General features: G+C 33.4%; 2 protein-coding genes across 6 annotated transcripts in view; one reads left to right on the forward strand and one right to left on the reverse strand.

Annotated features, from left to right (window-relative positions):
* Nucleotides 1–23786, reverse strand: part of LOC124359151 (protein furry) — a 693398-nt gene that overhangs the window by 201135 nt on the left and 468477 nt on the right. The window lies entirely within an intron of this gene.
* LOC124359168 (FMRFamide receptor-like) overlaps nucleotides 1–23786 on the forward strand; it is a 419981-nt gene that overhangs the window by 66659 nt on the left and 329536 nt on the right. For both annotated transcript variants that reach the window (XM_046811696.1, XM_046811706.1), the window contains exon 2: nucleotides 20334–20371. The gene's annotated coding sequence lies outside the window, so the exon portion shown is untranslated. The remainder of the gene's footprint in view (nucleotides 1–20333; nucleotides 20372–23786) is intronic.

The raw sequence follows: 23786 nt of genomic DNA on the forward strand, positions 1-23786 counted from the left end.
TGAACGTAACGTAATATGAATTTAACCAAATTTCCATTAGTAATCTGAGGTAGTGTTTCAGATCACACTCGGTTGGCGATAACGTTCTATGACTTTCCAGTTGCTCTGGGAGAGATAGAGATTTCTTTTATATCCCACCATCACATACCAGTACTTGAGATAGTTGAGAATAAGACACCACCTCCCAGATATGTGAACGTAACGTAATATGAATTTAACCAAATTTCCATTGGTAATCTGAGGTAGTGTTTTTCAGATCACACTCGGTTGGCGATAACGTTCTATGACTTTCCCGTTGCTCTGGGAGAGATAGAGATTTCTTTTATATCCCACCATCACATACCAGTACTTGAGATAGTTGAGAATAAGACACCACCTCCCAGATATGTGAACGTAACGTAATATGAATTTAACCAAATTTCCATTGGTAATCTGAGGTAGTGTTTCAGATCACACTCGGTTGGCGATAACGTTCTATGACTTTCCAGTTGCTCTGGGAGAGATAGAGATTTCTTTTATATCCCACCTATCACATACCAGTACTTGGAGATAGTTGAGAATAAGCCACCACCTCCCAGATATGTGAACGTAACGTAATATGAATTTAACCAAATTTCCATTGGTAATCTGAGGTAGTGTTTCAGATCACACTCGGTTGGCGATAACGTTCTATGACTTTCCAGTTGCTCTGGGAGAGATAGAGATTTCTTTTATATCCCACCATCACATACCAGTAGAGATAGTTGAGAATAAGACACCACCTCCCAGATATGTGAACGTAACGTAATATGAATTTAACCAAATTTCCATTGGTAATCTGAGGTAGTGTTTCAGATCACACTCGGTTGGCGATAACGTTCTATGACTTTCCAGTTGCTCTGGGAGAGATAGAGATTTCTTTTATATCCCACCATCACATACCAGTACTTGGAGATAGTTGAGAATAAGACACCACCTCCCAGATATGTGAACGTAACGTAATATGAATTTAACCAAATTTCCATTGGTAATCTGAGGTAGTGTTTCAGATCACACTCGGTTGGCGATAACGTTCTATGACTTTCCAGTTGCTCTGGGAGAGATAGAGATTTCTTTTATATCCCACTATCACATACCAGTACTTGAGATAGTTGAGAATAAGCCACCACCACCTCCCATCTGATATGTGATCACACTCGGTTGGCGATAACGTTCTATGACGTATCCCACCATCACATACCAGAGATAGTTGAGAATAAGATCCCAGATATGTGAACGTAACGTAATATGAATTTAACCAAATTTCCATTGGTAATCTGAGGTAGTGTTTCAGATCACACTCGGTTGGCGATAACGTTCTATGACTTTCCAGTTGCTCTTGGAGAGATAGAGATTTCTTTTATATCCCACCATCACATACCAGTACTTGAGATAGTTGAGAATAAGACACCACCTCCCAGATATGTGAACGTAACGTAATATGAATTTAACCAAATTTCCATTGGTAATCTGAGGTAGTGTTTCAGATCACACTCGGTTGGCGATAACGTTCTATGACTTTCCAGTTGCTCTGGGAGAGATAGAGATTTCTTTTATATCCCACTATCACATACCAGTACTTGGAGATAGTTGAGAATAAGCCACCATCTCCCAGATATGGGTTCCCAGTAACCTAACGCCTACTTTCGGGCAATTTGTTATATAAACGAGATCTAATAGTATGAAGCATCCATTCAATGACGTCCCACTATGTACGAAACTAAATAACGCAAATGACAGCTATTAAGTTATTCAAATTTACATTGCTTATCATCTCATACACTGCTACGTTGCTATCAATCACGTTATAAATTCAGACCTAAATATACCGAAGAAACTAAATTAACTCAAAACGATTCCTCATTTTATTAAATCATTAAAACTAATCTATCGAGTTAAAATAGTAAAACCTCTAGAGACTAAGTAATTAAATATTTTATTCAGTGTAAATATTTTATATTCAAGAGTAAAATATTTCCTGCAGAGCGTTACTAAACCAATGCAAAACTACCCTAAATTGTATTTTAGAGGCTGGAAATTAGGAGGCACAAGTCCCACACTTGCGACAAATATCGTTACCCGGTACTGTGACCTAGAGATTATAAGCGCCAAGTGCCAAGACTAAAACTTCATCAATAACGGTTTAGCTCCGGGCTACCTTCATCTTAGTGCAGCGTCTGGACTCTGGAGTCGTGTTCTTGTAAAAAGAAAAAAAATTCGGCGACGAAGAAGCCCAAAACCAATTTAAATTTTAATTGTACACTTGATGAGACACTGGAATGCCTCTTCATGTAGATTATTCTACATTTTTTATATTTTGTAGTCTGCGTGTCTCTGATGCCAAAACGAGTAGAGTCCGTTTTGAGCTTCTCCGTCCCCGACCTTTTTTTGGATCTCCTCAGATAGCAAGAGTCAAGTGTGTGAGAGTGTCATATTCCAGACTCTGCACTGACAGGAAGGTGAACTTGGAGCTAAACGTAACATTTATATTGAATCAATATTGAATCAAGCCTTCCGTTATGAGTAAAATAACGGTTTGTTAAAAAGAATACGCTTTTTCACTTTAATTAATAGTCAAAATATAGTAAACTAATCTGTTAAAAATTGAATTTACCAAAATTTAACGTGTGCCTTCCAGGTTCAAACAATAACAGCACACACGAAGAAAAAATGAAAGCAGATTTCATATGCTAAAATGTATATCGGATATAAAATTTCCATTAGCAAACTAATTTGTTTGATTTTTAATTCATGAGTATCCACATAATAAAAGCAACATGTTTCGGTTAACTTTGAGACCCTATGTCTTCGAAAGGAAGGAATTACAGGTTCATGTTCGAAGAAAACATCCTATTTTGGTCCTTTATATACAATTTGGGCACTGCAGTTTTGAGTATATTTAAGACACTATGAATTTTGCAATGTACGTACGTCGTATGACACATATAAAACACGTTGTTTAAACGTTATTTTAAATATTTAAGAAACTATTATAAGAACCTATAAACGCAAAGAATAAATTGAAAATATTCCTTATTAAAAATATTGGATATATTTTGAAAATAGATATGTTTGAAAGTCACAATGCCTTGTCATTTACTAAACCCAGCTTAAAGGAAACGACAAGACGACAAAGAGGATCAGTTTCAGAAACGGCTCTCACCAGGCACTAATTAAAGTAAAGAGATAAACAACGATAAGCTCTTTCATCTTTTAAGGCTGCTTTATTCTGTCAATCACACACAAAAATGAATTATTTTATATTAAAAAGTTAAAAAAAAAACACAACAATGTAAATCTGATTTATAGAATTAAAACTTATTAATAAGGTATATTACGACTATTCTGTAATCGTACACGTTAAGGATGATCGATTCATTTTACAATATGTAAAAATTAACAGGTTTTTATTTAAGTAACTATTGCTAAGACCACCCATATCCAAGATTACTTACGGAATTAATACCAGGTTGTATAAACACTAGTAGTGCCAATATTACTTATGTAGCTGATCTTATTACTGAACTGAACCGGAACAGATGAAAACAGATGGTTAGCATAAGTACGTTCATACACGTAAATTAGACGATTACTAAAAGTATTTCATTGTATCATTTTAACATATTTTCGAATAAAATGTACTACAAATATTAAGTATTGTAAAAAAACTATTTTTTAAACTATCCCTAAAAAGAAAAAAAAAGAAAAACGAATAAGTAAACTAAATTAAAACAAATAGCCTTTGATTTAAAATTTTAATAACTTCGTGATAGACAAGACAAAAACACTACTTAAATTTATAATTTATTATTATTTCTATAATTAAATACATTTTAAAAACAGCAAAATAATGGTTAGTTTAGAAAATATATTGTGAAAATGTATTTTTGTTTATTTAAAATACTACGAACAAATAAATTACACTCTTTATATACAGAAGCCAACCATAAAAACTAAAGAGTTGTACATATAAAATTTTGTAAAACGTTAGGAAAAGTTAGCTATGCTTTTAATTAAGAGCCTGGACACTATTTTATTTATAAAAATGTACAATTGACGCATGTAGAAATTGCAGTTGTAACTCAATTGCAGAGTTTGATAGATCAGTTTTACAAAACAACTCATATTTCCCCTCCCATCACTCTGAGAAAATTAATAATATAATTTGAGAAGAATACATTATTATATTAGCTAGTTTACTATTTTCATATGAGCTGAGTTTTAAACAGTTGAACAACAGAAAAATATCAATTCAGGAGCTATAACTTTCGCTGGTTATTCCACCTACACTCCTCCCCCTGAGAAAATTGCCAGCGGTAAACGACGTGCCCGCGCACAAAATCATGTACTTGGGTGCGGATATATCAGAGTGGCGGATATTTAGTCTTGGGTGTCCAATTATTCTGTCCACAAGCTTCCTTTATATTATAAAATTGTTTACACGAATACCACTGAAACTTTCACGAAATACAAATAGACTTAATTTAAATATCGAATGCATACTAAATACATGCATTACAGTTAGGAATTTCTATTATAGCTAAAACCTATTTAATAAAGGCTATTTATAGAGAGATCGCTTCTTATATTCGGTTAGGGGAAGTAATGTGCTTGTAATTCTCATGGATGTAACAACATATAGAGGACAAGGAGGAAAAATAATGGAAGGATGAACTATTAATTGTTAATTCCTTGTAACTCATGTTTAAAAGGGAGTCATCCCCTCCCCCAATAACATTGAAATGTCATGATTTAACTCACCCCTTCCCCAGAAAAAAAAAAACAAACTCATCCTGGATATCCCACTGACGTAAGTAACGGCTTTAATAATTGAAACTTATTTCTGGGCAACAGTTTTGTACTTTTCGTAAAAAGGTTTAGAATAATACTATAATTATAAAAGTGTAAGCCATTATTATCACGGTTTAAAATTTATAGAAATATGAACCAATATTTCTTTTAAATGTTCACAGAATTAAAACTTTAATAAAATTTCGGAGATTTTCTGTAAAAAGAGTACTTAGCGATATTTTTTACGCTAATCCAATCTAAGTGCAGAGATTTATAAAACAATCACCAGTAGTTATGTGAAATTACTTTGAGTTGTTTCAAAGTTTTATCCTACACTGGCACACATCGGAATAAATCCTCCAGATAAATGGGTAGGAGTAGGAGTAATATCACCACTTGACGGAAAGCGTGATGATGGATAAGACCAACGTTCCAGCTGTTTCAGTATATTTACACGACCAAAGTCCGGAATGTGCCTGGAATGTTTATATAACAAGGTTCACGGAAACAAGGAGCGAATCACGAAGAACACATTAACGGTGTTTCCTAGAAATCAGATTAGATGTATCCAACAAAAGGCGCTGCTGTTTGTTCTCTCCAGACTCCTTTATAGAGATCGAACAGGTGTTTCTTACATACAAAATACAAGTGGACTTCGAACTGAGCTCCTTGTTTGTAATCATTCCCAATGTCAACCTCCGAAATAGAGTTTTAGTGGCAGCGTAGAGGGAATACAGATTCGTTGCAAGCTCCAATTTGAACTTACTGAATTCGATCTAATTCGACCCAACTACGCCAGGACTATAATAGAATCTAACAAGGTACAAGAAAGCTTATACCATTGGGTGAGGGCTGCACTGTCGTACTCAAGCTTAACTTACAAACATCGCATGTGATGTTAACCATTACAAAAGGGTTGATTTAGGTCCTTAGTGCACTTTTAGCTTTAGTAGAATTAACATCTGCAGTGCAATTAATTGTAAGAGTATTGTGTCTTCAAAGAATCGTTAAGACAGTAATTGTAACAAGAAAAACAGAAAATGAGAAGAAAATAGAACAAAGCAATTGGCGAAATGGATTTAAGGATGAAAGTAATCAGGTGAAGTTCTCTGAATTCTTGAGAGGAAACCCTGACGTCGGCTTCAATGTGGTTTTAGTATGATACAGTTACCATTTGTTATTTAAAATCATAACATAATATAGCTACCAACATATTTGAAGAATATGACTACCAATAAGTTTCGTTAACCAAACTGAGATAAATGACCACTAAATAAATTGAATATCTTATTGTTAATGTCTGGGTCTCGTTAAATACAAATTATGTCATATTAAATAAAGCGAGTGTTTTTAAGTAATATTTTACTGTGAATACACTAACAATAAATTGCAGTAATATATTTTCTCCGATCTCAATTTGTTAATATTTTTGGGGGTAATATTTGCAATAGATCGGAATATAACGCATTGAGTATTATGCTAAAATGCATATTCAGAAATTATAATTATGTTCTAATCTAATAGTGTGGTTATTATGATTCGTATTTTGCATTACTTTAAAGCTCATTAATAATTAATTTAATAACAAAATATAAAAATGTCGCTATGATTTTATGTGATGACATTTTCCATATAGAATGCGAATATCCGTTTGTTTTTGAACTGATAGAATATCTGGTTTGAGAAATACGACTGAATTAGTTTGAGTTTGACCTAATTTTCTAAATGTATTTTGAGATTACTATCCAATGCCTGAGTACTCTAAGATATTGAGTATCCCAAACGTGATATGATTATAATAGTGCTCAAACTCGACACTAATATCATAACACTTTCACTAATATTCTACAAAACTTTCAATTGATTACTTTCCTGAAGTTTCCTACAACTTAGGTGTTTGAATTTGTAGTAAAGATACCCCAATATCAGCATCCAATTTTTATTAGTTGGAAGTAAGTTTATTTACTTAAAAATGGAAATAGTGGATTGATATTGATATGTGGTTACAAGGAAGAACTTAATTTGTTTTTACGAATCCATAAAAGAGGCCAGGGATAATAAAAGACATAAAGATTTTAGATCCATGACGTCTACAATACAATACAAACAAACTATGAATTTGGAGAATTTATTAGTAAAAATTTAATAATTTCAGAAGATTAAACTCTTCTAGTTTGTACGCAAAGCCCTGGGTGCGTTTTACGTTGGATTAGAAATTTGAAAAATAGATTTTCGCGAAAATACTTGTCAAGAGCATGCGTACTTTTCTTGTGCGTGTATTGTTAAAGATCACATGAATGGTCAAATTAAAAAAAAGAAAATCGACACGTATGATTCTTCACCCAATCATTTTTGCACCTTTCCTAGTTAGATTTAAAAAAAAAAAATACCTACAGTAGTTTTGGTAAAACTCCAAACTCTTTTTAATACAGCTCTGAAAATGTATTGCACATACATTTATTACGAATTAATTGTTAAAAAAGGTGGCTCAAATTGGACCTCACTACACCAAGGTTACGTGTAGTGTAACATACTTTGCTGAGTCTTCATGCAAAATTTCAAGTGTATAGATAACTTTTTATTTTAAGATATCCTGCGGACTGATGGACAAACATCATATAGAAAAAATGTACGTTCTCCCTGGATACAAAAGAGAAATTGTGTCACCCTGCTAAAGTGATAAAGTTCAACGACGCTCAGCCGAATATGGTAGACACGAACCATAATAGAAATCATTCTTGTCTGTGTAAAAATGTATTTTCCTGTAAAATTTAAAGTCTGCAAATGATCTTTCTTAAAATACCTTTCCACATGAAACATTCACATTTTTGTTCATTAAATTAGGTTTCCATAGCATTTTTGAAATAATAAAAGTTTCGGTGAAATTGTCAGTGATTATACGCAATAGCATGTTTGATCCCATGTGCTCAGTTTGTTTATGAATTTATTTAATCTGCTAATGTTGTGTTACCGACATAGTTACCCATATGAAAAATGTAAAAATATTTGCTTACACTCAGCCAAATACCACGGAATGAGATTGAGGAGCATCCTCGATCTTACTGTAACCTTTCTAGTAATTAAGCTACATGAAAAATTATAAATCTGTAGGTAAGTCTGTTTTCTATAATACCGTTTAGACAAATAAACATACACACATAAATTAAACATTTCCAGCCTCACAAGTGATTGGCTTCGTTAACGCTTAGCCACAAACTTCTTGTTTAAAATAGACATGAATAAGATAAAAACATGTAATAGAAATCATAAAATCATACTACTTTGACACGTAAGTATAAAGTCAAAATAATGAATACTTCCATATTAACTACTGTGAATTTGTTTACTGAGCATGTCTGATACAAGCAAATGCATCTGTCACTATTGCCACACCACCTGCTGGTATTGTGTTTTGTGCCAAGTGAAATCATAAAATCATACTACTTTGACACGTAAGTATAAAGTCAAAATAATGAATACTTCCATATTAACTACTGTGAATTTGTTTACTGAGCATGTCTGATGCAAGCAAATGCATCTGTCACTATTGCCACACCACTTGCTGGTATTGTGTTTTGTGCCAAGTGAAATCATAAAATCATACTACTTTGACACGTAAGTATAAAGTCAAAATAATGAATACTTCCATATTAACTACTGTGAATTTGTTTACTGAGCATGTCTGATACAAGCAAATGCATCTGTCACTATTGCCACACCACTTGCTGGTATTGTGTTTTGTGCCAAATGAAATCATAAAATCATACTACTTTGACACGTAAGTATAAAGTCAAAATAATGAATACTTCCATATTAACTACTGTAAATTTGTTTACTGAGCATGTCTGATGCAAGCAAATGCATCTGTCACTATTGTCACACCACTTGCTGGTATTGTGTTTTGTGCCAAGTGAAATCATAAAATCATACTACTTTGACACGTAAGTATAAAGTCAAAATAATGAATACTTCCATATTAACTACTGTGAATTTGTTTACTGAGCATGCCTGATGCAAGCAAATGCATCTGTCACTATTGCCACACCACTTGCTGGTATTGTGTTTTGTGAAAAGTGAAATCATAAAATCATACTACTTTGACACGTAAGTATAAAGTCAAAATAATGAATACTTCCATATTAACTACTGTGAATTTGTTTACTAAGCATGTCTGATACAAGCAAATGCATCTGTCACTATTGCCACACCACTTGCTGGTATTATGTTTTGTGAAAAGTGAAATCATAAAATCATACTACTTTGACACGTAAGTATAAAGTCAAAATAATGAATACTTCCATATTAACTACTGTGAATTTGTTTACTGAGCATGTCTGATGCAAGCAAATGCATCTGTCACTATTGCCACACCACTTGCTGGTATTATGTTTTGTGAAAAGTGAAATCATAAAATCATACTACTTTGACACGTAAGTATAAAGTCAAAATAATGAATATTTCCATATTAACTACTGTGAATTTGTTTACTGAGCATGTCTGATGCAAGCAAATGCATCTGTCACTATTGCCACACCACTTGCTGGTATTGTGTTTTGTGCCAAGTCATAAAATGAGAATTATAGAAAGGCAGATAACGTTATCGCTACCTAAAAACTATGCGATGATTTGGCAGCCAGCTGATTATCTATCGGAAACTGGAATAAACACTGTAAAGAATTCAAAGATAACTCAGTCGTACATTGAAACTATTATAATTTTGACATTAAATGTTAAAATAGACTTATCATTATGATGTGACGGTAACCTTGCATGGTCACAGAAAAGTTACTTAACTTACTGAACTGAACTATAGTTACATATGATAAGTAAGAGTAGAAATTTACATAAAATAGTGACGTATTCCCACCTCCAGAAACAAGTATCTATTGAGTAATCCAGGACCTTGAGTTTTCTGAATATAAATAGCGGTGAAATAAAAAAAGATGGATATTCTTTACGTTGACGTATGTACGTTATTATTAGGATAACATACAAAACTTGGTGTTTTAATGTGTAATTCAGTAACCCCTGTTCTAGAACGAATCAAAATATATAATTAAACAGCTGAGCATTGTTGGCCAGTTAAACGTATGCTGGCAGAATAAAGATAAATATATAAACAGCTGATCTTTGTTGGACAGTTGAGCGATTGTTGGAACTTGTTGAGATTGCATTATTTTGTAATATTGTGTTGTGTTCCGAAGTTGTATTGAATAAATGTCGTTACCAATTGAAATTCTGGTATATATAATTCTTTGGTTTAGGAAAAACGATAACGTTAAATTGTTATTTATGATACGAGACCCTCGATTACTTTTTGCACATTATAGTTTGCATTTAAATCAGTAGATTACGAAATTGTACACACATGTTTGACCACATTTATAACTTGAACAACAACATTACGGATGGTGTAGTGACGTATTTCTAAACATCTCTTGCTCTCGATTTATAAACATCTTGAATGACGATCAACCAAGAAGTATTTAGCCTTAGGAGAGGCATAAAATCGCTCTGTTTAATCGAAGCTACCGTAAATCGACCCTTTGATGTGATCTTTAATTACATTCACATGCCGATCGTTCTCCGACAACAGATCACAACAATCCCAGAACATGTGCAATGAGTTGTACACATGACTAGAAGCTTAATGTAAACTGCAAATGTATAGGTTGAGCTGTAGCGAAGATTATCACTCGTGGAGGTGAATAATATGGATTATAATTTCTGTCTCTGTCTGTCTCTTTGACTGTTTATCTGACTGCACGATATCTCGTCAACAAAATGACCTATAGACTTACCATTTGAAGCTTCATTTCTGTACGAGGAACACTGAGTTTGATGGTGGTACATTTCACTCTATGGGATTTGGTTGAGCGTTAACGAATATTATTTTTACATTGGTCTTATAGGTAACTATGATGGCAACGGGAAAATAGCAGAATAAATAAATGTGCAACCAAACCCAATACACCCATAAGAGATTCAAACAGGTGATAACACATGTAGCCAAACTAAATACAACTTAATTTTATAGTGACTTTATGAAGATTTTTATTATTTGAACACTCAAATAGAACCCAATTTAATGAACACTAATCCGAATGTATCATGTCGCAACACTTTTGGAGATGGCAATTTTTCATGAATTTTCTAGTTTTTTCCTACTTTTATAGTCTTAAAAGAAGGAGTTCTATGATGCGTCATTTTCGTGTCAATTTCTTTCTCTGTCTGCAGTACATCTCGAGAATGCGATAACCTACATATTGTAAATGTCGCATGCGAAGTTTGTTACTACACGTGATTTAGCGTTCTTTTATCTTGTTTATAAATGCAGCAGCCATTTATGTTTCGTGTTAAACTATTTTTTTCTCTTTTTTATATGACGTACCTTTGAACTTTTAATCTGAGCATAATCACTATTTCTACGTTAACTCTTCCATCATATTGAAACTTGTTCATTGATTCAGTATATCTGATTAAGCTTTATAGTTACAAAATAACAAAAATACGTTTAAATAGCTGCCTTTAAATCCCATTAATAAAGAAACTCAGCAAATGTAATAGTAACTTGATTTGTTGCCAATTTTTTCAGTCACTAAATTTATAGTTTTATATTTTAATTTCCGATTGATGTACTGTACAGTTGATGTCTTGCATGCTTAAATAGGATGCATCCAGTATGTGATGCAGTCAGTGTGTCCAGTTGGATCGGTTAGGAAGTGTAATTTTGGATTAAACAAGAGTGAGCGTTTAGCAGCCGACATTGATAAGTAACCGATACACTAATACTAACGACTCTTAGCGTCCAGTTAATTAGTCCGGTTCCATTAATTACAAGACCATTGTTAGCCGTTAATGTCTGCTCACAAGTGCTGTGGTAACGTCACGTCGCACAGCAAGCACAACGCTGTGAACAGAGGACATCATCTCCCTCCACTCGGAACGTTAAAAGGTCGTATAGTTGGGAGGACGAGTGGAAAGAGACAAGTTGTTGAAAACTCTAGCCTTTTACCGCTCCGGAAAATGTGCCAAGGTATTTTAGCAAAGTTCATGGCCCGCTTCCTCATGTAGGTGAATTACACAGTGTTCACGTTATTAACAGTTACAGGTATACACTACTAGTAATCGTATTATAAATTGAAATTCAACGAGACATACTTAAGAAAACGTTAAAATCTTTTATACGTGTATAAACTATTTAAACTATTCATGTATAAACATGAATAGTTAACATTTTGTTAAAAATGGTATATAACAAAATGATATGTAATATATAAGAGATTACATCAGCCATTAATGCAATCGATCAAAACGCTCTAGTAAGTGTGGGAAGTCTGTAATCAAGTCGACTGCCACACTTGATATTTCTCACAACGGTTGATTACATATAACAGTGTCTTTCAATTTGTTTCTTGTAATGCACCTTAACAGACTAAGAAGGGAGTTTTGCAAATTTAGAGACAAGTGCAACTAAAGAATCTTCGGAAATATGATGTTAACAATTATTATTATTATTTGCATGCTAAATACAATCAGAATTACATTTACTTAAATATGTGAACATCATTTGGATTAGCTCTAAATAAAATTGTATAATATCGTCTCTCGGAAATAAAAAGGAAATATCAATAAAACTATTGATACACTCATGAAACTTTAAAGCTATTTCGCATTTGTTATTCTTGCTGCACACATATATTTAGTGGGCCTGGTAAATTACAGATTTTAGAACCACTTTTCTACCTGTTTAAGAGTCCCACTATCCTCCTTCGTACAAGTAATCAGCGAGTGTAGTAACTGGTTGTTTCAGGAATAAGCAGTTATTTGCTATAACTAAACAAGTTTTATTATATATTACAAATAGCAGTAAAATACTCTATAAAATACTCTTTTACCACTCTCGGCTGTCGTATATACAAATTAACTAAACAGCCTTATTAATACAATTATAACACACTTAGGTATTGCTTTAATGTAATATCGCTATTTGTTTTACATATTAAATGAGACATAACAGCTATAACTGATTTTACAGAATGTATTGATTCAAGACTCTACCTGTTTTATCCACTGCCATCACTATACCACAATGACACAGAAAATCTTTGCAATTAATTGTGTATTCAAGTTCATTAAATACGATTTGTACTACTTTTATCATTTAGTTGGATAGAAAGATTAGTAACGTAAAAACGCAGTGTTAGTGTTATATATTTTTATAACTTAAGTTGTAAAATTGTCCTTTCCAAGTGACATTATTCGGCTACTACTACAATTTGACTCATTCACGCTACACATGATTAAAATACGTAGTTCACAGAAAACAAACGATCTATTCGGATAAAGAAAGTCTAGGAATACATGAGCATAAATTATATATTAAATCCGTGGAAAGAATGTGATATAGTAAGCCAAGTTTTAACCGTAACTTTCAAACCGTACGGTTAACTATAGTATTTGTAACTCGCTATTGGTGTTTAGAGAGAGATTAACACCACAGTAGACAAGAAGCAATATCCAGCGAGCGCGCGTGGCGCGGACATAAATCACGGTGTTAGTGCAAGTCGTCTTGAAACATAAAACACTCTATACACATTGTTGGCCTGTTTCTTACGGCCGGTTGAGTCAGTGCAGCATCTTGTACTCTATGAGCACAACGATCAGTTTGTATAACATTGATTCATGCAATTCAAAATACATCAAGCTATACGTGGCAGGTACATACTATCATTCATCCCATACGAAGGTAACTTGATATACTCGTAAGATTAAAGTGAGAACAGTTTTATTTTTAAACGTTTTTATGTGCCACAATATGGCAACAACTTATTTTATAAATTTATGTTCTTTAAAAAAATTCAACACTTTTACAAGGATTTATAATTCTTAATCATGAAAGATTACAATTTAATACAAAATAAAAATAAAAAAAACTATTCCCCCCGGATGTGCTAATGTTCTTGCTTTTCACTTTTTTAATTCTTATAAACCACAGTCTTTATATTTAAATTTAATAATTAGCTGAAACATATTCACTGGTTGAAAAAATACATTACAATTATGTTTACTAAGCACAGTATGTGCGTGCAATATCAAATATGCGTGTTTATATGCAGTTATATGTTTCAGTATTCTTGGGGAGAACTTTCTAGGAAATAAAATACATTTTCTGTTTATATAAAATCTAGAAATGAGGCTTAGAAATTGTTATAATTTTCAACGATATTAAAAAGCCAAAATGCAATGCAACAAAATTAAACAAATCCTTAAGTTTTAATGCCTAAAGTAATTATTAAACACGTCAATGTTCACATAGTACATTTTATGAAGGAAGAAGAACACTAACACGTCTTATTTTAGATGACAACGTTCAATAGTCAAGTTTCATTAACTAAAACAAGGTTTTGGACAGGGAAAGGTGATAAATCAGGAGAGACGTCAAATTGTTATTTTATTTACAATTATTGAAAGTGAAGACAAATTCCTTTTACCTATGGACTGAAACAGCTAAAGTGAATGTTTTCTGCGACAAATACAATAGTTTTTTAATTTTGGGAAAGTTTTGCAATTTCCAAGTGTCTCAATGTCATACCTAATCGATAAAGAGTACGCCTTACTTTTAGGTGAATAAAAACTTATACAGGCGGTCTGGGGTGACATCAATAATTCTTTTATGGCCTCATGGCGGCACGCAATATGCTTTATTGAAACCACATCGAAATTCCTCACTTTCTAACGTTATTCCTCTTGAAACATAGCGTAAAAATATATTGCGGGTTATATGGAAATGTTTATCGTGATCAAAGGAAATATTAAACAACGTTTTTCTAAATTACGGTGGAAATGATTGACACTATAATAACCCCTGGTTATTATTGTTGAAAAGAAATATGTGTGTGTGTGTGTGTGTGTGTGTGTTATGTAAAATACATATAAAAGTATACCGATTTTTAAAACTTATATAAAAAAGTAAAGATGTCTTATTTTACCAGGCGAAGTTAGGACTAAGAACCCTAAACACTTAACCTGGGGACCAACGGCTTAAAGGTGACTTCCGAACCACCACCAATGGCCGGGCAGGTGGGCTGCTTGCAAGGACAGGATCGCTCAACGGTTACCCATCCGGTGTCAAGCAGCAGCCACGCTCGACGTTGCTTGATCTGGGTATCTCAGGATAACCACTGTACCCGTACCCGCTACACTGCGTCATTAGCGAAATGCGTTTGGAAAGGAAATACAATACAGCACAAGGAATTTACACAAGTATATTATAATGAACTATAGATAGTGCTTTCCAATACGAAAAGAAAATAAATAGTACAATGCAGAAATGGAAAAAGTACTGTAAGAATCACAATAAAAGCCTTTCCCCTATACCAAAGATATATTTAGATTAAATTAATCTTTCAAAGTTAAATATTATAGTTAGCACTTAGTTGAGGGTTAGAAATTGCACTTCATTCCAGCAATATTAAATAAACGTCTTTACATCTATGAAACCTATGTAAAAACAAAATACAATAATAAATTCGGGATTAAAGAGGCAGAGCTAGTCCTATCCAACACTATAGATAAAAAGATTTAAAAATAAAGTTAATATTCTTAAAAAAAAGTGTAAGACCAGAGGTTCATCATTGGAGGCGATAAACCCGTATTGGCAAAAGTTGAAATTATATTCGAGTAAACCAACCTTAACATGTGATAAATGATTCGAGCAGTTCCTACTGACCGACGAGGGACAAAAGAAATCATAATTGATGGATGTTCCACTTCGCCAAAAATGCGATTGTCATCCCATGAAGCGTAAACCTCTACTAAACAATCCCAAAATATAACCTAAAACACAAGTATTTCCAAAATATTTAGAAGCTTAACCGTTGAATGACACAAATTAAAAATGTGATGTATTTATTACAATGTTTGTAGTTTGTACAAACTTATCTTTGGCGCATACCGTTACAATCGGCGTAACACCATGCGGTTAAAAATTCAATAAATAATTTAAGATTTCTCTTCTTTAATTTAATTTTAAATACTTTGCATTGTTATTTTATGGTTATATTTTAACAACTGTTGACATTACCGAATATAGATTCTTATCGTAGGTTAAACTCTATTTACTCGTATTAAGTTTTCTAAAGTTACGCTCATTACCATTATACAATTGTACGGATAAAATAAATACGTACGTTTTCTAGAACCGTTTTACAATTTATGCGAGAAAAATATAATCGAATAATAATGTATTTGTACTAATGTTTGGTAGTTTAGCATTACTTTTTACACTAAACATTTACTTTTATTTCGAGAGTCTAGGCTATGTCATATCGGCCACTGTGACTTTTTTCTTAATTTTCGCGATACATGTTGCTTAAAACTCTTGTATATACAGGAGTTTTAAGCAACGAACTTTATTTAAAATTATATCACCTTTCAATAAATAGAAAAAACTTTGCGCACTTACAAGTTATACAATAATATAAATAACAACTTTTATTATCAAAGTTTGGTATTTTCTTTAACAAAATAGAAACAGTGACATATTTTACGAGTAATACGTAAAGTACATTACATTTGAGGGGCATCAATTAATAACATTTACATATCTTAAACATTTAATACAACACGATTAAAACACAAAATTTCAGATTGGTGGCACTCGTTGATTGGATTCAAAACAATAAAAATGCAACAAGGGATCTTCTACGGCCAGTTGTAAACTGTAACAAGCGAAGATAATTTAGAGAATTTACTCCTGAATTAAAGTGGCGGAATGTAATGAATTCTTCTGCTGAACCTTGAAGTATGTCACGCGGTGACATAAATATCTTTTTCTCTTGTGCTGCTCACAGCTCTGCAATGCAGGGGTTTATTGTTGGAACAATAAGTCAATCAATCACTCTATGTATATTTTTAACCTCAATGTAAATAAATGCAATACATTACAAAAAGATCTCTCACATAACATTTACACGCTCATCCCTCAGAATAATTGTCACTACATCTATGTCTACATTTACACTTGTTTATGAGATTCACTTAAATGGTGAACCCGTTAAAGTGACGTATTCAGTTCTCTACGTAATTATTTACGACAATTAAGGTAATGTTCGTACATGGAGACTTCATCACTAAATCTGTAAAAAAATCAATCAAAGAAAAATATTTGTTTGAGAAAGTTAAATTTAACAGTGATGGTTTATTATCAACTGTGACAATTAGCTGAGCGTAGCGAGCATATCACTCAGGGGTTGGAAAATATCACATGTAAGTTTTGAGAATGAACTACTGATTTGAAATTTTGAATGAAGATAATTTCTGTAGATTCATGTCTCTTCATGGGATTTGGCTGAGCGTTAGCAAAGGGTGATATATCGGGGATGAGATGAGCTTTAAACTTAATCTTTTGTATATTTATATCACTAAAGGTTCTGGAAAGATTCCTCTTCTGTCTATCCATTTATTCTTATGCTTGTCTTTCGCTGAATATTATAAGAAAAAATTGATTCAAAACTTTAAAATTTGATATGTAACTTCATTTATACATAAATAACATCATATTTTCTACATAGACAACATCATACTTGATGTGGTCATGTTCTTTTATAGTATTTAGTTGAGCGTTTACGAAGCAAAAAGCTATCCACAGGATATCACGAGAAAAATTACATTTGCTGACTTTATATTTTGCATGATAATTCCTTTATACAAGGAAAGATTGAGTTACATGATGGTGCATGTCCTGGCTGAGCGTCATTGAAGCGAAGCAAAAAGTTCTCTTCTGTCTGTCGGAGGACTGTAAATGTTTTTTTCGTTCTGTCCAATTTGGTGTCCGCAGAACAACACGAAGTTAAAACCAAGTACAGACTTGAAATTTTGCATGCCTGTGTTTGAAAACTACAGGGAAGCTTGTTATGCGTCATGTGGTCTGGTATACTCCTACCTTGGTTATTGATATGCTTAAAACTGTTCTGCCATAAAAAAGAATAATAGTCTTAGTTTGCCATTTTAATATTGTTTCGTATTTCCAATGAGTACGTACAAGTTATACCATTGGAAACGCCCAAACATGAAACTTAAAAAATCATACAGTTTTAGTTATAAACCTAGGCAGCTCTGAATAAACCATTTCACTGGCAGTCGGATGTTTACACAAGATGGATTCAGTTGAACCTTTTGTCTTTGTAGAGAAAGAAAATAATACCTCCGTTTACACACTGTCGTCTCTGGAATAATAATTGGAATAAAATAAAAGGAAATTTAATTAATTTAAGGTTTATTCAAAGCGTTGTGTAAATGTCAGAATGTGATTCTTATTTTTTATCAGACGCTATGATTCCTGTTTTATTTCTACATGCTTTAAGACCAAACGTTTTCTCGTATTTAAATTATTTTATTTTTAATTAACAAAATTAATTTAAATGAAGATTGTCCCAAGTTACACAGTAGGCCTAACATAAACCACCTAATTCAGTATGTTTAGAAACATCAGTAAAATATTAAACATATAATTTTTGTAAAGTTTTATCACGCTTCTAATAATTAAAACAATCATAATTTTTATAGTATTTCATTTGTTCATTAAAACTATACAATAAAATGCATTCCAATACTTAGCTTGACTGTATCGATTTACGTTGCTTAGAATATAAAGTAACAACTACGTATATATCCGGTTTTGGAGTGTGTGTCGATTACCAATAACCTTTTAATGTCGCAGAACACGGGGTTATTGATCTGCTTGGATCTTTGTGGTTGAAGAAGTTCGTCAAGCTATCACACATAAGGGAGTTAGGGAATTGGAAACAAGTTCAATATCGCGGATATTACTGTCCTTGTCTACCCTTTCCTGCTCTCACCTTTCCGTTTTGTTTCCCGTCCTTTATCCTTTTATACAGATAAAAAATTAAAGGGTAGTGCATGTGGCTGTACATATAAAGTCTTGGTTAATAGTAACAATGTGTACGGCTTATTAATCGATATATATACTGAGTTTATAGTAACTAAAAATTGGTACTGAAATAATTTATATCTTATACTTATATTTTCAGAGTTCTGTTGTACGTGTTTACAAACGATACAATTTTAAAGGAAGGGGGATGTAGTTGCTCAGTAAAATTAAATGGATTTATATTTGAAATTAGAATAATCTTCAGAAATATTAATAGAGTAAAAGTGAAATGCTAAATATGGTTCGCGCTCGATAAATCGTCAAATGAGAGGAAATACAGGATGTACATGTCCTATGAAAAACTTTTGCAAGGAGTTAAAGCCGAAAAGGAACAATTCATCACAGGAGAGGGAACGAGAACAAAACAGTAACAATAAGCTTCTTAGAACATTGGTCAGTACTTGAGCTCTACAGCAAATTGTGGTTACGGAAACGCTACATATCGGCTTGAGATTGATCTCTACAGCACACTTCTATTCAGCTTACTGTACATTAAAACTAGGAGCGAATTTGACTTGGAAACACTACGAGTGGCATGTGTTGGGCTCTACAGCAAATTGTGGTTACGGAAACGCTACTTATCGGCTTGAGATTGATCTCTACAGCACACTTCTATTCAGCATACTGTACATTAAAACTAGGAGCGAATTTGACATGGAAAATTTCAAGGTTACAATGTTCACATGTTACTAGTTTTCATATGGAACAGCAGTTGTGCTTACAGAAACAAAACATACTGTAATATAGGTCAGTACCGAGTTCTATAACAAACTGTTCAGTAATAACCAGCAGCAGGCTTGGAGTCAATATATTAGTAACTGATCGGCGGTTGTGCTCATATACAATATATATGTTAGAATATTGGTCAGTGTTTCAGCTATACAGCAAACGAGCAGCTGTGCTTACGAAAACATTTAAAAGTAGATTCTCGGAAATCAATACTTTGGAAAATTGGTAAACACACGATCCACGGCTAAAGATGGAATAAAAACTTCTTGTCGAAAAGTGTGATCACGCGGACGTATTAAATCCTAATATAGCTAATTAGGTTGAACACATATGTGTGGATTGTATTCAAAGCAAACTGAAATTATTGATGTGCTACAAAGAGTAACGTTTTTATGGGGGTATGGAATGACAACAATTCCTTCACTACGCTATCAGTGTATGAACAGTCACATTGAAATAACTCATGTGGACATTACTCGTCAACTGTTTAGCTAGACCTAGATAATCACATTCAACAGCTGTTAACAGTGGTTTTCTGTAATTGTCATTACGAGCGAACACAGGTTCAACTAGACCACAGTGGTCACTGGTCGCTCGCTATTTACTGCTCCATAATGGCTACCGGGCCACCAACATACCGAGACTGATACACTGTGGCACTGTACAAGTGTATATTATATGTTTTTAAGTTATGTTATACCTCTCAAAAAGTTGTATCATTTAGTAGCATAATATTTATATATTATACTGAGTACATTGTATGTAAAGACGTTAAACACGCCTGCACTGGTACAGCTTTAGTTCAATTTTATTACTGACAAACTGTTACTTTATTTTACAGGTGGACTGATGAACTGATTAAGGAAGCATATCGTTACAGTAAGTAAACAGAAACAATAGTTAATATTATTTACTATTTGGAATATGGAAATAGCTACTTTATGCTCGGTTATCGTAAAGATATGAAGAGTTGATTTATAAATAATTAAAACAATATATTTAATTCTTGAGTTATTTTATCAATATAATAATTAATTTTATTGAACTTTTATAAGGTAATCCGATATAGAGGTTTATGTGTGTGCTCTAACAATGGAATTATATTGTGTATTAAGTACGTGTTAATTGTGTAATAAGTAATACTTTTCTAATTAAAAAAGTCGATATTATTCTATTTTACAATAAAAATAAACAGTGACTCAATAACCTGCTTCTGACATCGATAAATAAATTTAAAGTAAGGAATATTAAATTATTTATTAGTCAAATACTTTATTGGCCTTTGCCTTCCCTGGAGAAATTCACCAATAATGTTACCGCAATGTCTAGACAGTTCATTTATTACTTACTAAAGAAGTGAATATTTTCAAAGAGGCAGATTTACGTGTTTAATAAGCAGTTGAATACAGAGATTCTTCAGCCGGATGGCAGATAACTTAAACGAAATCTTCGTGACAAGGATTTTATATTTTGTAAACGTTCGGATCAAAATTAACTCTTTAAAATAAAGCCGAAGAGATATCGGAACAGCTACAGACTTTTCCACTTAAACTTTTATCTTTGACGTGTCCGTTCCTCCTTACATCGAGTGAAATACGGTGTGGAGATAAAATGTTCAACTACCATTACGTCAACACCTAAATAACAATAGTCTGTATGTACTATACTACCACAAAAACCATATATTGTGAACAATTTACTAATAGTAATGAGCTGAAGCAATATATTGATCTTATAAAAATATTTCTAGACAGAAAACCCTGTAATACTCGCACAATAACGACGAAGTAGACGTACAGATCGGTCTACTACGTTTTCCCTAACGATGATGGAGAGAGTAAGATTGTAAAGCATCAAGGCCTCATTTACTTCAGCTCATTTTCTCTACGTGTTACTGTTCTTACACGTAATGCACCAGAAACATTACAGTTGATAAGATATATTTCTGTAAATATGCTATTCCACTCAAGACCGCACAATACAATCTCAAGCTTTTATACTGCCCGCACAATAAGGACCAAGTAGTTGCACAGATCGGTCGACTACGTTTTCCTTAACGATGATGGAGAGAGTAAGATGTAAAGCATCAAGGTCTCAATTTATTTCAGCTCATTTTCTCCACGTGTTATTGCTCTTACACTTAATACACCAGAAACATTACAGTTGTTAGATATATTTCTGTAAATATGATATTCCACTCAAGACCGCACAATACAATCTCAAGCTTTTATACTGCCCGCACAATAAGGACCAAGTAGTTGCACAGATCGGTCGACTACGTTTTCCTTAACGATGATGGAGAGAGTAAGATTGTAAAGCATCAAGGTCTCAATTTTCTTCAGCTCATTTTCTCCACGTGTTATTGCTCTTACACTTAATACACCAGAAACATTACAGTTGTTAGATATATTTCTGTAAATATGATATTCCACTCAAGACCGCACAATACAATCTCAAGCTTTTATACTGCCCGCACAATAAGGACCAAGTAGTTGCACAGATCGGTCGACTACGTTTTCCTTAACGATGATGGAGAGAGTAAGATGTAAAGCATCAAGGCCTCAATTTTCTTCAGCTCATTTTCTCCACGTGTTATTGCTCTTACACTTAACACACCAGAAACATTACAGTTGTTAGATATATTTCTGTAAATATGATATTCCACTCAAGACCGCACAATACAATCTCAAGCTTTTATACTGCCCGCACAATAAGGACCAAGTAGTTGCACAGATCGGTCGACTACGTTTTCCTTAACGATGATGGAGAGAGTAAGATGTAAAGCATCAAGGTCTCAATTTTCTTCAGCTCATTTTCTCCACGTGTTATTGCTCTTACACTTAATACACCAGAAACATTACAGTTGTTAGATATATTTCTGTAAATATGCTATTCCACTCAAGACCGCACAATACAATCTTAAGCTCTTATAATGCCTGTACAATAACGACCAAGTAGATGTACAGATCGGTCTACTACGTTTTCCTTAATGATGATGGAGAGGTAGGCTGTGACGCATCATAGCCTCAATTTTCTTCAGCTCATTTTCTCCACGTGTCATTGCTCTTACACTTAATACACCAGAAACATTACAGTTGTTAGATATATTCTGTAAATATGATATTCCACTCAAGACCGCACAATACAATCTTAAGCTCTTATAATGCCTGTACAATAACGACCAAGTAGTTGCACAGATCGGTCTACTACGTTTTCCTTAACGATGATGGAGAGAGTAGGCTGTGACGCATCATGGCCTCAATTTTCTTCAGCTCATTTTCTCCACGTGTTATTGCTCTTACACTTAATACACCAGAAACATTACAGTTGTTAGATATATTTCTGTAAATATGATATTCCACTCAAGACCGCACAATACAATCTTAAGCTCTTATAATGCCCGCACAATAACGACCAAGTAGTTGCACAGATCGGTCTACTACGTTTTTCCTTAACGATGATGGAGAGGTAGGCTGTGACGCATCATGGCCTCAATTTTCTTCAGCTCATTTTCTCCACGTGTTATTGCTCTTACACTTAATACACCAGAAACATTACAGTTGTTAGATATATTTCTGTAAATATGATATTCCACTCAAGACCGCACAATACAATCTTAAGCTCTTATAATGCCTGTACAATAACGACCAAGTAGTTGCACAGATCGGTCTACTACGTTTTCCTTAACGATGATGGAGAGGTAGGCTGTGACGCATCATGGCCTCAATTTTCTTCAGCTCATTTTCTCCACGTGTTATTGCTCTTACACTTAATACACCAGAAACATTACAGTTGTTAGATATATTTCTGTAAATATGATATTCCACTCAAGACCGCACAATACAATCTTAAGCTCTTATAATGCCTGTACAATAACGACCAAGTAGTTGCACAGATCGGTCTACTACGTTTTCCTTAACGATGATGGAGAGGTAGGCTGTGACGCATCATGGCTTCAATTTTCTTCAGATCATTTTCTCCACGTGTCATTGCTCTTACACTTAATACACCAGAAACATTACAGTTGTTAGATATATTTCTGTAAATATGATATTCCACTCAAGACCGCACAATACAATCTTAAGCTCTTATAATGCCTGTACAATAACGACCAAGTAGTTGCACAGATCGGTCTACTACGTTTTCCTTAATGATGATGGAGAGGTAGGCTGTGACGCATCATGGCCTCAATTTTCTTCAGCTCATTTTCTCCACGTGTTATTGCTCTTACACTTAATACACCAGAAAACATTACAGTTGTTAGATATATTTCTGTAAATATGATATTCCACTC

This window comes from Homalodisca vitripennis, chromosome 1 (assembly GCF_021130785.1).
Source record: "Homalodisca vitripennis isolate AUS2020 chromosome 1, UT_GWSS_2.1, whole genome shotgun sequence".
Taxonomy (NCBI): Eukaryota; Metazoa; Arthropoda; class Insecta; order Hemiptera; family Cicadellidae; genus Homalodisca; species Homalodisca vitripennis.